At 47.3% G+C, this 15,860-nt stretch overlaps 1 protein-coding gene across 2 annotated transcripts in view; it reads right to left on the minus strand.

The window, feature by feature from the left end:
* Vti1a (vesicle transport through interaction with t-SNAREs 1A) overlaps positions 1-15,860 on the minus strand; it is a 328,073-nt gene that overhangs the window by 62,079 nt on the left and 250,134 nt on the right. The window lies entirely within an intron of this gene.

Here is a 15,860-nt window from a genome sequence, read left to right on the forward strand (position 1 = left end):
CCAGGCAAACTCAAGGCTTGTCATGCTCTAGACCTGGAAAGCATAAATGGTTATTATCTTTGTACATACACATAAAACCCAATTCATTTTCCAATTGGTTAACTCATTCACATAGGGACGCACGCAGATCTATATCCCAGCTAAATCAACAGTGTTAGAGAATCTCTTTGTGCTCATCAAATCAGTATATATCAGGCTGAGGAAAGGTGCTCAGCTTATAAATCTACAAATAAACAGCTGCTTTCTGAAATAGCAGCTTGATTTATTACCTGAGGATGCATTTCCTGCTCATTTATAATGGCGTGTTATAACTCCCTCTGAAGTACAAGCAAGCAGCATGTCTCTAAAACAAAAATACCTCCAATGACATTCTCTAGACCACCTAAGGGGACATTATCTTCCTGGGAAAATGCTCACAGCACAGAAATGCTCCCTGGAAATTTTTCTCCATCTTACTTCGGAAGAAGAATGAACAGCTGTATATATATATATATATATATATATATATATATATATATATATATATATATATATATATATATATATATTTTAAGGGACTGGCATCCTGAAAAGGAGAGCTGGAAGAAACACCCAAGTTAACCCCTACTTGTCATTTCCTGCAAACCATTTAGCAGCCTCTCCTCCTGGAACATCTCAAGCAGTTTATGGAATCCCTTTCCAACCCACTAGACTGGGGTGGGGAAGCACTGCGGGGATTGCCGCTTGCTGCTCTGTGTGACTCCAGCCACCTCAGACCCTTCCAGTGACTGCGATAACCTGACCCGGCTGCCGCCAGGGTTAGGAAGACAGGGTTACAGATCAGGCTGTTTACTCAACACATGCCACATCTAAAATAAGGATTGCTTTGGCTCAAAAAGCAAGTCATTTATAAATGTGCATTTATAAGGGCAAAGGTCAAGGCAACTGTGCAAACCACTTGTCAACATATTTAGAGGAAATTGTGTAATCAACTTAACATACCAGTTAGCCTTTACCTGCGAGGTCAAGCTCAGAGTTCCTGTATGTCACCACACCAGCCAATTAATCACTCTGCAGGAAATTCCACATTTTTCTTTAGATTAAACTATAGAAAGTGGAGTGCAGACAGGATCTGGAAAGGGTTTCCTATCTGTCTTTGTTTCCTGTGACTGGCCTGATGTTTTACTATTTAATTTTTTTACACTTGCCTGATAGAGAATTTAAAATAGGTTCAAAATGATACATTTCGATACATGTTGCCAATGGGCATGCTACCACACAAAGGTAAATGTAGCTATGAGACGGTTGGGTGCCGCTTACTACTGTAGATTCCAGTAAGACAGACAAGCATCAATGCCGTTAGACGACATCTTTGCAGAGAAAGAAGGAAAGAGAAGAGACAAGCTGCTAAATTCACAACCATTCCCCTTCTCTTTCATGCTGCCAAAAAGTTTAGTTATGTGATTTTTGAGGCTATTCCTATTTTAAGTACAGTTTTCAAAAAAAAATTATTTCCAATATATTACTTTCTTTTTTGCCTGAAAATGTCTTCATTTTGCTTTCATTTTTCAACAGTGTTATTGAGGTATAATTCACATACCATGCAATCCATCCCCTCAAGGTTTAAAACTCAAAAGGTTTATGTGTATTTACTACGCAGCTGGCGTCACAGCCTATCTTAGAACATGTTCATCTCTCCAGAAAGAAACCCAGGACTGGGGTGCTGCTCAGTGGCAGAGCGCATAGGCTTGGCTTTAGTTCCCAGTAACAGCACAGCCCAAGAAGGCCCATACCCACCTCCTCTCCCGAAGCCCTCTGCTGCAGATAACCGCCAGCTGCTTTGTCTCTGGAGATCTGCCTGTTCGAGATAGTTCTGAGAATGCATTCACGCAACGTGTGTACTTTTGGGTCTATCTTATCTCACTGACCACATTTCCAAGGTTCCCTTATTCTGGATCAGTTCTTCACTCTTGGTTACAGCTGTGCTTTGCCACATCTGTCCTTTCAACAGTTGATGGACATTTTGTGTACCATGCATACTGATGTTATGAATATTCATGGCCAAGTTTTTGTGGGGACAAATGTTTTCCTTTGTCTTAGCAGATAACTAGGCACAAGAATGCTGGGACCATGCTTTGTATTTTAAGCAACTGCTCATTTCTCAAAGTAACTATCCCAGTTTGCATTCTTTTCTATCTTTGTGTGTGCCTACTGCTTGGGTGCAGGGGTCAGAGGGCAACCTCGGTGTTAGTCCTCGCCTTCCGTCTTGTTTGAGATAAGATCTCCTCTGTTGTTCACTGTGCACACCCAGGCGAGTTGGCTCCAAGGCTTTGGGGGATTCTCTTGCTCCATGTGTCCCAGGGGTTCTGAGAGCACAGATGTGAGCTGTAACATGTGACTTTACACAGGTACTGGACAGTCCACCTCAGGTCCTCAGGGCTGCTCCGCAGGGCCTCAGGGCCGCTCCGCAGGTCCTCAGGGCTGCCCTGCAGGTCCTCAGGGCTGCTCAGCAAGCACTCTGCCCACTGAGCTAGCCATCCCCACAGCCCTCATTCTGCAGCATCCTTACTAGTAACTAAGAGGGCTCCAGGTCTCGGCCCTAAACAGTATTTACTCTCTGGCTGGTCTATCTTAGCCATGCAGTACACAAGGCATCAGGCTGCGACTCAAGTGTTTTTTCAGGCAGTGTTCACAGGAGGGTTACTGCTCTCCTGTGCCTAGGGTTGTGACCATGTGGTGGTCACGTGCAGCAGGAAGGCTGGGAGCAAGGGAGACACACAGCCCATTGGGGAAGTCTGGGATTACTGGGGTCTTATCTTGAACCCAGAATCCTCTTAGTTTCTAGATATTTTTTTTAAAAAAAATCGAACCCAAAACATTCAGTTTGCATATGTTTGTTGCTATTTAGTATTTTCTTTGTATGACTGACATTTAGGAGAACGAACTCAGTCTTTGGAAATAACTTTTTAACACCAGGATTAATCTCCGCTGAAGAGCCATTTGGAGCTGCTGTGCTGACTTGCTTCCACACTCACGTCTCCACTCTCTGGGGGACTGGCCCCAGCAACAAGCAAGATAATCCTCCTCTGTGGACATTCCCACAGTTAAGTCCACACACATCTGGATGGCAGTTCAATAGTCCACTGTTAGTCAAACAATTTGTAATGACACGTTCTGTGTGTCAACTAACAAGGCAGGGTGTGTGGCTTCTCAGTGTTCCGTAGCATGCAGCACGCACATTTACAAATAAAATAAAAATCTACAGTAGAGACAATGGCACATTCTTCCCCGAGTAACTGAGTGAAAGGACTGTCTCTGTTGAGACACAAGACACTGCTTGTTACTTTGACGGTCAATGAAAAGAGGTTCGGAAAACCCTACTTCATCTGAAAGTCCCGTAGATGAGGAGAACCTTCTCTGAGGTATTGCGGAATCTGGAGCCGTATGTTTCTTTAGGCTGAGCTTGAAGCAGAGATGGCACAGCCAAAAGTCTGAACTACAGAGGACAAAATTCCAAAGTCTCGTGCCTGGTGTGCTGAGGAGAACGAACTGATAGCCGACCATCTTTTCTCTTCCGCTTTTAACTTAGAGGATGGAGGGGCAGAGAAGCTGAGTTAATCCCCTCTGCCCCCATGGCTGTTTAACAGTTTTGGAAACAAAGAGTTTGATAAGGCCAGAGGAAGTGAAGTTGAGCTTGTCCTGAGAAAAGGGCCTGGGGACAGATCTCTACACGTGTGACTGCTGAGTCCCAAGACAGCACAACAAGGTGACAGTGTGTGGATGAGCAGTCACCATGGGGCAGGGAGGTGTCAGGAAATGTAACCAGGGACCAGCTGCATGACATTTCACCTAACTGGCGGCACAGTCACTGCTGACCCTGAGGGCCACATGCATCACAGGGCATCCGGAACCCATTCCAGGCCAGCTCAGGCCATATAATGGCTCAAGGAAGTGGGCCACTGCTGAGTTCTGGAAGAGTCTGGGTCCAGATAACGCAGCACGTTTCTGAGAGGGACTCCCCAGGCTACTCTTGCTGGCTTGTTGCCACAGCACAAAACTGACTCTGGCCTTGCTGGAAACCTAAGGCAGGACAGCTCTCAGTCCAAGGTAAGCAGAGCTCTGTCATACTGCAAATGCAACGGCCTTGTAAGAAAATAACCATTAAGATCCAGGTGGTTGTGAGAGGAGGAAGCTGTCACCGGCTAATCAAGGAGAAGGATCAGTTTCACCTGCACTCCAGGCCTTGCTTGCTTCCCACACACAAGACGTTACTTGTGACAGCGCGAGAGTGCAGTCACGCGTGAGTGTGCAGTCACGTTTCCCCCTTTGCTTTCCCTTTCTCTCTGAGGAAGGGTTTCAGGTAGCCTAGGCTCCTGACTCTTCTGCCTCTGTCTCCTGAGGATCAGAGCTACGGTTCTGTACCATCTGTGCTGCGAATTTTGCAATTCCCCCGGCATTCCATTCTGCGCCAAGCGCTGTGCTAAGACCTGGGGATAAAAAGTAAAGAGGAGAAGCAATCCCTGTCCTCAAGGCTCACGGTCTTGGAGGACAGCCAAGTCTGCATGGAATGATCTAGAACGTAGAGGAAAGTGAGGAAGTACAGAGGGAAGAATTGTTGCTTTTTCCCAAGGCCTGGTAAAAGGAGTGGACTCTACTCCAAGGGCAAGACTCAGGGGCTTTGATCAAAAGAACAGCACACTTGACCCAGTCTTCCTCAGTAAAACTATACTCCTGGTTGACAAGAACCCCGGAGAGGGATCCAAACTCCCATTTCACCCTCCATTGCATCAGCCTCTAGTGTTGACAAGGATAAGCACTGGATTATGGCGCAGTAACAATCCAGTGTCATTAACCAGACAAAACATGACTCTTGGACCTGCATGGGCTTGCTAGACATGTCCTGCCATGCTAGGAGTTGCCCACAGGGGTCAGCTCTCCACTTGAGCTCCAGTCTCTCCCTCATACCCACTGGAAGGCACCAGGTCTACAGCTCAGTTAGAAAAGCAATCGTGACGGGAAAAGCAGAAGGCATCACAAGGAAAGTCCCACCGCAGCGGCAGGTTATCCACTTAGAAATAGAGTTTTGATCTCCAGAAGTATGTCCGGAAAAGAAAGGTGGACTCAGCCAGCCACAATTCGCCAAGATCATTGTGGGCCTCAGTGACCCTGACAGCCATCTTCTCATGGATGGAGTGCTCTTGTTCTATTTTTGGGGAACCACTCCATTTCATACACAGAGGCTCTGCCTTGAGATCAGAGGGCTGGATTATGACCTTCTGTGCCATCCTGCCACCCCCTGGAAATGCAGGCTGCTTCCCCACAGTGTACCTAAAATACTACAGACCCTATCTAAGGCTTCCCAGGGAACACACAGGCAAAAGCCTTTACAAATTCAGCCTGGTTATTCTGCTAGGACATCTGTCATCTCCACCATCTTCTGAATGAGAACGCAGCTCATGGGGAACTCTGCGTACTTAGAGAGTGTCTTGCGTGCTGGATCACTGCAGACTTGTGGGTTTGGGGATGAAGAGAGACCATGATGTTATCTGGAGTCACAGCACATTTGATGCCCACACAGCATCCTTGCAGATAGTCTATATTTATGAATACATGCACCAACATCCTCCTACTACCTGCTTTCTAGTTGGGGCTGTTCTGTCAGTGAGGAGGCACCTTACTGGGAGCCCCAGTATGGGCCAGGTCATTTCTAGCCACCAGCCACAAGCGTTTGGGGGCTACAAAGGAGGGTCTCATTGTTCCCCTACAGAGCAACATTTGTGAAGCTGAAGAACACTTTTGTGGCACTGCTAACATCTGTCAGAACGCACCGAGTAGGTACAGATCTTTTCAGTTTTGCAATGTAGATCCAATTTTGGTTTCTTATCAAACCCACACCCTTTCCTAGGCTTTGGTTTTTGTCTTAGCCCTGTTGCTTGTCCTAACCAACACAACTTAATCCATCCACTCACCCATCAATCCATCCACTCACCCATCAATCCATCCACCCACCCATCAATCCATCTACCCACCCAAGAGGTACTGAAATCTAATATACTGGGCACAGTACTGTTCTAGGGGATAGAACTGGAGGACAGACCAAGATTTTGGCAAGGCGTCTGTTTGTACAACTTATACCCCAGTTAAGGGAACTCACAATGATCAAATAACTACACAGCCAGAGAAGGAGACAAACGTTATTAAGAAAAGTGGAGAAAAATCTTCCTTCAGAGAGGCATTGAAATGAAAACTGAAGGAAAGGAAAAAAACAGAAAATGAAGAAAAAGAGGGAAATAGCATTCCAGAAAAAAAAAAATTACACCCACATCTTTTTCAGGCTTCAGTATGTGTATTTTAAGTGTGATTGCCACAAATAAAGGCATTTGTAAATTATATGTCTCCCGCTTTGTAGCACCTCAAAGCCACTTCGTGACTCCATTTCTCTGTGATCCATGAACAGGCCACTTTTTTACCAGAATTTCAATTAAAGAAGGTCTGGTAGCCCTTGGAGTGCCATAGGGAACTCAATGACCAGACTGACAGAATATTAATCTCAACTGAGTCAAGTAGAGGAAGAACAGGATATTTAAAACGAAAAGCCAGTTCACAGACTCCATGAACAGGCTTTGTGTATTCTGACCAATTAAACCTTCTCTCATTTTTAACAGCTCTGTTTATGAAGCCCATATTGAAAATTAAATGTTTATGACGATTTTGGGGAGGGTAGGTCCAGGACTTGGCACAGAAATGATTAATAACTTGTGGACGGCTGGTGTGAGGAAACCATTTTGAATCCAGCTGTAAACAACACGTTGGTAGAGGCTCGGCTATTTGTAGGCTTGGGCTTGCCAATTTGTAATTAGTTGCAGATTTTCAATTTTGTCTCTGCAAGAAAATAGTTTTATTTGCATTGTTTACTTGGCATTTAATTTAAGAAGAATGCAACTGACTGTTTTTAAGACATGACTTTGGAGGGTTAGGAAACAATGAACAGGGACATTTCCAAGTAGGCCACACATCTGCCTTTTTGTGTAGAGTGGGGCAAGTGCACAGAACCTGGCCCCGATCCAATCAGCCTTATCACAGTCTCAAAATGCCTCCTGTGCAACTTGTCAAAAAGAAGAGTTCTGGCAACTGAATATAAAACTCTTGAGATTTGTAATGAATATAGTCGGGGTGGGGGGCACGTACCGTTGCATTTTCTACTAATTGAAACCGGTAAACCACTGTGGTAACTTAAATTCAACAAAAGACCAAAATAATTAGGATTTGAAAAGTTAGCCCTTGTTACTGTAACTTAGAGTGGTTCTATCCAGGATTTGGGCTCCTTATGAGCCATAGCTTTTCCTTTGGAGTGGAAAATTTAAATCCTGCAATGAAGTACTTATTGAAGACCTACACAGTAGTTAGTGCTAGAGACACGAAGATGGAAGATACTGGACTGCAGGGAGCTCAATCTGACCAGCGGACCAAGAGGGAGATGAACCGCAGCAGCCGCAAAGGCAAGCAGACGCTTGCAAGAAAAGTATTGCTGGGGAGGAGACAGGCTGCATCAAGTGATGCAGGAGCAGGTGAGCATCACATGTCAGAGAGCTGTGAGCAGTCTAAGGTGCTCAGACCAGTGTCTCAGAGGAGAGCTGCAAGGCCAAGGAGGGAAGGAGGGGTACCTTGTAGAGTGTTGGTCTGCAAGGTGGTAAAGAGCATGGAGTCGGTTCTGAAGACAGGAGGGAGGGAGCCACTGGAGAGAACCCAGCAGGGCAGTGCTGTAGTTAGACTGTCTTTGCTGGAGAAAGACCAGCTGGAGAATGCATGGTGTTTGAAAGAGGGCAGCAGTGGGCAGAATGGAAATGCCAACTTGCTGTGGGATGTATGGCAAATGTGTTGCTAATTAATCAATAAAACACTGATTGGCCGTTGGCTAGGCAGGAAGTATAGGCGGGGCAAGGAGGAAAATAAAGCTGGGAAGTGGAAGGCTGAGTCAGAGAGACACTGCCAGCCGCCATGATGAGAAACAGCTTGTGAAGATGCCGGTAAGCCACGAGCCATGTGGCAAGGTATAGATTAAAGGAAATGGATTAATTTAAGCTATAAGAACAGTTAGCAAGAAGCCTGCCACGGCCATACAGTTTGAAAGCAACATAAGTCTCTGTGTTTACTTGGTCGGGTCTGAGAGGCTGTGGGACTGGCAGGTGAAAGAGATTTATCCTGACTGTGGGCCAGGCAGGAAAACTTAAGCTACACCAACTGACTGGAGCGATTTCAGAGCTGGACTCCACAGACCTTGAGGAAAACTTAGACAACAGAAGAAGAAGAAGCCTGGTGATGACATTATCCAAGTGGAGAAGAGATGAAGAGGAAGAGCTGACTGAAGGCCAAACACATGCACGCGCTTCCGTGCACCACCCCAAATGCCACGAGAAAACTAAAACAAAACAACAACCAAACTCCACCGCATTTAGAAAAAGAAGCCAGTGGCAAAGGTCACATACTGTTATGACTTCAGTCTATGCATCTAGAACAGAGAAACCCATAGAGACAGCAGCTGGTGGGAACGGAGAGAGGCCACTTGTGGGCACAGGGGTTCCTTCTGGGGAGAGAAGAATGTTTGGAACTAGAGAGAAGTAATGGTTGTCTAACACTGCAAATGTACTGAATAGTTCACTTTTAAATTGTTAATTAAAATTGTTTTCATGTAATACATTTTGATCATATTCTTTCCCCTTCCCCAATCCTCCCAACTCCTCCCCATCTTCCTATTTCTCTCTCTCTCTCTCTCTCAGAAAGAAACCCACAAAACAAAAAAAGGGTCAAAACAAAAACCACAAGAAACCAATAAGACAAAGATAAAATGATTAATTGCAAGCAGTTCTATTTAATTTATAAAGTTTAAGTTTAAAAAGATAAAGCAAAATCAAATTACAACTAAACAAAAGTAAAAAAAAAAAAAAATCACCAAGACAACCTATGGTGCTTTGCAGTCCAGAAGGTCCCCTTAAACCCAAACACACCAACACAAAGACCCATGAGAAGGCAGGCTAGTGCCCGATGCGGCGCCCACTCAGTGAGCTTCATTTCTGTGTGGTCCACGGTGAGAATGGCTTTCTCCTTGTTAGCACCCACATTTTCCTTGGGAGACAGCATTGGGAAAGGTAAATTGGCAATAACCTTGTTTCTTGTGGTTCACCCTCTACGTGGCGACCTCCACCTTTGCTACGTCAAACTCCGGCTGACCTGGTAATATGAGTAGACCATCTGTCATGTGGAGAGATACCAGGGGTGGGGGGAAGCACAGGCGCACACACAGAGCGGGCGCAGGGTCAGGAAACAGTAAGCGAAACTTTCTGCCACTTGTATTGGTCATCAGCAGCTCAGGGAGAATAAAGGGCTCCCTGACGCTCAGTGCATCGTCAGGAAGATTAATTAACATGTGTAAAGGCCACACACACTGTGAAAGGCCCAGTAATGGATCTCCAAAAGCCAGAGTCCCTGTTTTCCAGAAGGGTCATGAAACAAGGAGTGGAAAATATTCCCTAGAAGACAGAGCTGGATGACCCCGGCCACGAAGAACACAGCAAAGAAAGGACTGGGCTTGTCTGGGGTTCTCTTCATTCTCAAGCTGAATCTGATCTGACAGATGTGGTGAGTAATTAGACCCTTGTCCATTCATAGTCTGAATGCTTGCACTGCACGGAGAATGGGGCAGGAATAATGAGAGGCACAGCCCTGTGGGACTATTCAGGAGCGCTCAAATTTGCATGGTCACATGAACCCGAAGGAAGTGGATTATGCTGGCCTGGCCAGGAAGTGGAGACCGCCAAAGCGTTCTCATTTGCATAAATCATAGGGCTGGAAACCAGAGGGGCTTATGCTCCCTCAAAGGAGCCCAGCTGCAGAGGTCTGTCTGTGCATCCTGCCTGTCCGAAAGTCTCTGTGGCTACAGCCTACTCAGAAAGGCTCCAAGTTCACTTCATCTGAGGTTCTGTCAACATGTGCCTTTACATTTCCAGAAATGTGATTTTTTTTAAACAGGTGAGGTTGCTGCACAGTCTCTTAGTGAAGGGATTTCTTTAACCTCACGGGGGTGGGGGGGGGAGGTGATTTGGTAAGGGTAATGCCTTTCATTATGACTGCTGCTGTCAACACATTTCTAATTGTGCAACAAGGTACTTAGGGAAGAATTGTTTGTGGCTTTAAAAAATAGTTAATGCCTCTCAAAAAGGATTACTTTCATTTTAAGCTTCAAATGAAGGCTACCAATTAATTAGTCCATTTACATAAAAATGTCTTGGATCGGTTACCTGCAAAGATAAAGGGTGAAATCCACCCTCTAATTGGGGGAAAAAAGCAACGTGGAGTAAACACGTAGGAGTCCTGGGCCAAAAGCAAGTGGGAGTTATTAATTAAAAACAAATGTCAGAAACTCATTTTTTTCTATGTGATATGGGTGGTATCAATATATTAACTGGATAACTTTTCCTTCTGTGCTGTGACACACAATGTCTCCACTGTCACGCAGCTAGGGATGACACACACTTGCAGTCTCAGCAACGGGCAGGCCAAGACAGAAGGACCTCAGTTTGAGGCTAGCCTGGGCTATAGATCAGAATCTAGACCAGCCTGGCTTACATAGTGAGGCTCCGTTCAAAATGTACACACCAACAAAAAGACACGCAGAGCTTCGGGATGGCTCAAGAGAGGAGATGGAAATCCCCCTCAGTCCTCCATTCCAACACAGAAGGCGAGTGGCATGCTACCTCCTCCTGTCATAGGCCTCAGGCCATCCTTCTTGGCTAAAGAGAGAACTTTTACTCCCTTCAGTAAGTACTGTGTGAGTCCGACATGAATTCAACATGGGCACAGTCAGGACAGACTTCAAGAGACCTCAAGGACAACAAGGAAGGCAGATATTTACCATTGAGAAAACTAAGTTTCTTAATCACTTTAAAATATACAACTGAATGGAAAGTATATATTACCCAGACTAATTACATGTAATTTCTTGGCATTAGGCATAAATTATTCAGACGATCCCAAGGGGACGAAATTAAAGATTCTTCTTTACAGTGGAATTTTCATTGTAAAACACAGCTCGCTGCAAGTCCATTTTTCTAATAGCCTGTCCTGTCTTTAAAGACGCACATCTGTTTTCACAGGTGGAGGGGTATTAGGGAAACTGCTTTTCTCATGGGGTTTATTGACATAGGTGACCAAGTAAGATGCTGAGGAGAGGAAAGGAGAGGGAGTGAGAGAAAAGAGGAGAAAGTAAGAAGGATGAGCTGGAAAAGCGAAGGAAAAGAGCTGGGCAATGGCTCAGCTGGCCGAGTGCTTGCTTGCCCAGCATCACTAAGCCGCTGCCGGTGCCAATGAGAGCAACACACAGGTGGGTGCGGGCCGCACAGCTGCACCCCCAGCTCTGGGGAAGTGAAGACAGAAGCAAAGGGGTTCAGAGTCACTCTGGGATACACAGAGTCTGGGGTCAGCCTGGGCTACATGAGACCTGGTCCAAAGAGAAAGGAAGAGCAAAAATAGAACAAGAAAAAGAGAAGAGGCAAGAAAGAGCGGGAAGGAAGACAGAGTGGGAGAGGAGGGGGGGAGGGAGAGAGAGGGGGGAGGGGGAGAGGAGGGTGGGGGAGGGGAGAAGAGGGGGAGGGGGAGAGGAGGGCGGGGAAGGAGAGGGGGAGGGGGAGAGCAGGGCGGGGAAGGAGAGGGGGAGGGGGAGAGGAGGGAGGGGGAGGGGAGAGAGAGGGGGAGGGGGAGAGGGAGGGGGAGAGGGAGGGGGAGAGGAGGGCAGGGGAGGGGAGAGAGGGGGAGGGGGAGAGGAGGGCTGGGGAGGGGGAGAAAGAGAGGGAGGGGGAGAGGAGAGCGGGGGAGGGGAGAGAGGGGAAGGGGGGAGAGGAGGGCTGGGGAGGGGAGAGAGGGGGAGGGGGAGAGGAGGGCTGGGGAGGGGAGAGAGGGGGGAGAGGAGGGCTGGGGAGGGGAGAGAGGGGGAGGGGGAGAGGAGGGCGGGGGAGGGGGGAGAGGAGGGTGGGGGAGGGCAGAGAGGGGAAGGGGGGAGAGGAGGGCTGGGGAGGGGAGAGAGGGGGGAGAGGAGGGCTGGGGAGGGGAGAGAGGGGGAGGGGAGGGCGGGGGAGGGGAGAGAGGGGGAGGGGGAGAGGAGGGCGGGGGAGGGGAGAGAGGGGGAGGGGGAGAGGAGGGCGGGGGAGGGGAGAGAGGGGGAGGGGAAGGGGAGAAGAGGGGGAGGAGAGAAGAGGGGGAGGGGAAGAGGAGAGAGGGGGAGGAGGAGTGGCATTGGGGGTGGAAGGAAAGGATTAAAAAAATTCAATAAAACCAACCCCCTAAATTTACTGCAGGCACAAGCTGTACCAAGTAGGAAGACGGAGCGCTCAACCTTGGGGAAGATAAGACGTGAACTAGCGGTGTCCACAGGTCCCCGTCAAAGGGGCTCTAGTGTCAGTGAGCAGCAGGAAGTGACACTCAGGCATGCTGGCCCCTCACCATCCCTCGCTCTATGTGAAGGAGAGGTGGAGTGGTGTGCTGCCCCTCTTCTGGGCTGACAGACTCAGCACAAGGCGCCCATCAACAGGCAGGGCTGAAAGGAGGGTGGGGCTGACCTCTGGAAGAGAACTCGCAAGTTCTGGTAGAGTCCTCCGAGAAGCCAGGACATCCATGGTGCAATCTCTCCTCCCTAAAGAGCCCGCTTTACCTGTGAAACCAGATCACTCCTGTGTTTTCTCCATGAGCTCTGTGTCATCCCACCCTCCCGTTGAAGAGGATGTCCTCTGGAGACCCAGCTACAGGGACATCAAAGAGCTTAACCTGGTGATGCTGCTGGGCAAGAGGAAGGCATCTGAAGTTTGGATGCTCAGTCCTTGGCCTCACAACTCTGCGGTGGGTGGCGGTATGGAGTTTTCTTTTTTAATCCACAAAGAAGGTTAGAAGAACTTTCTGGAATCAGGCAGGCACAAGTATCCATCCATTTGTGTGTGTGTGTAAGGTTGAGTCTCTTCTTCCATCCTGTGGGGCCTGGGGATAAACTCAGGTTGCCAGCCTTGGCAGTAAGGCCCTTCCCCTCTTCCCCTGACCGCCTGTGCTCCAGCTGCTGCTCTTGCGTCAGTGACGGTGGGTCACAGCACAGGAGGGCCGTTTCTAAGCTGCTGTGCCTGGAGACGGTGCTGAGGCAGCCCCCTGACCAGCCCCTGCACACTCTGAATGGTCTGATACCTGGAGGGGAAGCCCTCCTTAGTTTCTACATAGACATGGAACTTCTTAGCCTCAGAGTTTCAGAATTTTCAATGGTAAATGGGGACAGATGGCAGTTTCTGTCTTTTGGGGACTGTTGACAATTAGTGGTGGGCACATTACTTGGCCCAGAAAAGGCCCCCAGCAATGCTAATACCTGTGATTACTAACACAGAAAAAGAAGAAGTCTTTAAGTCTTTAAGGCTATGGAAAGCCTTAAGGCTATGACACACTGTTTAAGGTGTGTCAGAAACGCTATCCATGAGAAGCGCAGGCCCTGCGTCACCACCTTGTTAAGTGACACCTTTGTGTTAATTATTACCTTTTTGTGACTGTACAGTGACTTTTCTATTCCTGCACATGACTTCTGTGAGTTCTGGGGTAAAAGGTGGCTCAGAAACTTTTTCATCAAGGCTATGTGGGCCCTTTCTAAACCATTAAGAAGAAACAAAAAACCAAAACCAGAGAGGAACCCCACGAGGGGCCGCATGATCCTTAAGGCTGAGAAGTTAGACTTGTAGGCCTCTGGGGGCAGCATGGCCACCTAAAGGGACATGATCAGAATATCTGTTTCCTTGATTACAGAGGGGGACAGTAAAAACATCTCTCACTTCGGGCCACTGTGAAGACTTTAAAATGTCCACTGACATCAAGTACCAGCCACATGGAATGGATGCCATGCTCAAGTGGCTGTCAGTACAGAATTCTCATGCAGGAGTCAGGATGTCGCTCCTATGAGGAGACAGTGTTAGATACCGCAGGGAAGCATTGGGGGATCGGAGCCCCAACCCACCCCCAATAGGACTCTCTTTTCTCCTGGTCCAGGAAATTTCTGCTTGAAAATTACCATTAATCTGAGCCCTTTGTGGTGCCTGTACTTAAAAGGTGGTGACACCTGGGTTATCAGGTTTTGTTTGTGAAGACAAAGGTCACCTCAGACCAGTGACAGTGCATGTTCTGACCTGTCTGACCAGGTCCTTTGGTATGCCTTGAGTGGCAATCAAGGCAACTTTCTTCTTTCTTTTCATGAGCTAGAAAAGCTGCCTGGGTGGATCACAGGGGATGCTAACAGCAGAGGTATTTCTAGAAATTTCTTGCTCATTTATTAGTTGTTGATGAACGTAAACTGTCCCTCGGACACATACCCAGATAACCTACTGACAGTTTCACTGGTTGTGTGACATACTCAATTTTTCTCTTTTCTTTTTTAGCCGATGTTTCCACTTGTATTTAATAAAAAGAAAACAAGAACACACACACACACACACACACACACACACACACACACACACACACACACACGGAAGCTTGACTCTCCACAAAGGCACAGCCTGATAGAATGTGAGAAGCTGGAGAGATGGCTTAAGATGGTTAAGAGTATGTACTGTGCTTGTAGAGGATCTGAGTTCTATTCCTTAGGACGCTCACAAGTGCCTGTGATTCTAGCTCCAGAGGGATCTGATACCTCTGGCCTCTGAGGGTACCTGCACTCACATGCACGCCTTCATACTCGCCCTACACACACACACTATTAAAAATAAAATTAAGAATGTGAGAAGTCCTGAGGCAAAAACCCCTCTCTGTGGTATGTGAGGCAGCTGGGGATGCTACCACTTCCCCTGCTGCCTTCTGTGTCCAGGGTGTTCTGTATACAGTCAGTCTCACCTGCCTCCAGAAGCAGGGCATGCTGGGAGTGCAGAGTGAGCTCCACTGGGGAACCATACTGGCTGTGGGAATGACGGGGAAGACAAGACTCAGATTCAGTTCCTTGCTGACTCCCAGTCAGTCAGGAGTCAGGAGAGGTAAGGTGACTTTCACAAGCCTGGTTTTTAGTGCCAAATTTTGGATCCCTTCAAAGAGCAGGTTTCATTAATGCTGAGTCTTCAGAGAAGAAAGAAAGGGATGACGGAAAGAAGCGAGGGTAAAAAGCAGTAGAGAAGCAGCCACACGGCTTCCCTCCATCTATAGTCCTACTGTGAACATTAAACAGTGTTTTCTTCCAGTGGTTACTGTCACTATAGCTTTTCGGCCCTGACAATGGGTCACATTTGTTACTATGACTTATTTCACACAATGTGAATATGAATCGACACCTACGGAATCTCAGTGAGGTTCAGCCAATGGTACTTATTTCATGCACTAGGAGAATCTTCAGTGTTAAAGAACAGCTTATAACTATTTCTTGTCAAATTTCTTTATGTAAGGCATTTCAACTTCCTACAAATGACTAGACCCCTCTCCCCAATGCTTTCCCTAATGGATAGTAACTTCGTTCTGTTCTGCTTTGGTTCAGCTAAGGTTTGCAGATACGTGCCACAGGTCTTGTTCATAGGTGTGTGCTGGAAAGGTCTTTGGTGGAGGAGGACACATAGGCCACACAGCAGGGGGTGGGGTGGGGTAGAGTGCAGAGCACCCTCGGCTTCCCTGCATCTGCTTCTTAGACCATCTGAGATGAGTGAGCGGTTCCTGCTGTGTTTATAATGTCCAACTGTTGAGCACTGAAGAGTCTTAGTCCTACCTGCATGAGGGCAAGTGGAGTCTTGAAACCAGTGGTTCTCACCCTTCCTAACACTGAGACTCTTTTTACATTTCCTCAGGATGTAGGGGCCCCAACCATAAAATTATTTCATTGCTACTTCATAACT

Source organism: Peromyscus eremicus, chromosome 1 (assembly GCF_949786415.1).
Source record: "Peromyscus eremicus chromosome 1, PerEre_H2_v1, whole genome shotgun sequence".
Taxonomy (NCBI): domain Eukaryota; kingdom Metazoa; phylum Chordata; class Mammalia; order Rodentia; family Cricetidae; genus Peromyscus; species Peromyscus eremicus.